The following is a 955-nucleotide window of genomic DNA, read 5'->3' as shown; positions in this document are numbered from 1 at the left end:
AACCCTGAGTGTCCGGCCCGATGGGACGGTGGTTGTCTCGGCCCCGGGTGGTCGGAGGTCGTTCCCGCTGCACAGATGCACGCGCCAGGGCCTCCTACAGATAATTCACTTTGGTTTATTGCGCTATCTCCAATAGCACCCGGGATATCACCAGATATATATTGGATTTTTCCCTAACCCTGAGTGTCCGACCCGATGGGACGGTGGTTGTCTCGGCCCCTGGTGGTCGGAGGTCGTTCCCGCTGCACAGATGCATGCGCCAGGGCCTCCTACAGATAATTCACTTTGGTTTATTGCGCTATCTCCAATAGCACCCGAGATATCGCCAGATATATATTGGATTTTCCCCTGAGCCTGAGTGTCCGGCCCCGTTAGACCGTGGTTGTCTCGGCCCCTGGTGGTCCGAGGTCGTTCCCGCTGCCCAGATCCATGCGACAGGGCCTCCTACAGACAATGCACTTTGATTTGTTGCGCTATCTCTAATAGCACCCGAGATATCACCAGATATATATTGGATTTTTCCCTTACCCTGTGTGTCCGGCCCCATGAGTCGGTGGTTTTCTCGGCCCCTGGTGGTCCTAGGTCGTTCCCGCTGCACAGATGCATGCGCCAGGGCCTCCTGCAGATAATTCACTTTGGCTTATTGCGCTATCTCTAATAGCACTCGAGATATCACCAGATATATATTGGATTTTCCCCTGACCCTGAGTGGCCGGCCCCATGAGACGGTGGTCTTCTCGGCCCCTGGTGGTCCGAGGTCGTTCCCGCTGCCCAGATTCATGCGCCACGGCCTCCTACAGACAATGCACTTTGATTTTTTGCGCTATCTGTAATAGCACCCGAGATATCACCAGATATATATTGGATATTTCCCTCACCCTGAGTGTCCAGCCCCATGAGACGGTGGTTTTCTCGGCCCCCGGTGGTCCGAGGTCGTTCCCGCTGCACAGATTCA

This window comes from Nomia melanderi, unplaced genomic scaffold (genome assembly GCF_051020985.1).
Source record: "Nomia melanderi isolate GNS246 unplaced genomic scaffold, iyNomMela1 scaffold0014, whole genome shotgun sequence".
NCBI classification, from domain to species: domain Eukaryota; kingdom Metazoa; phylum Arthropoda; class Insecta; order Hymenoptera; family Halictidae; genus Nomia; species Nomia melanderi.
This window is presented reverse-complemented; position numbering follows the sequence as displayed.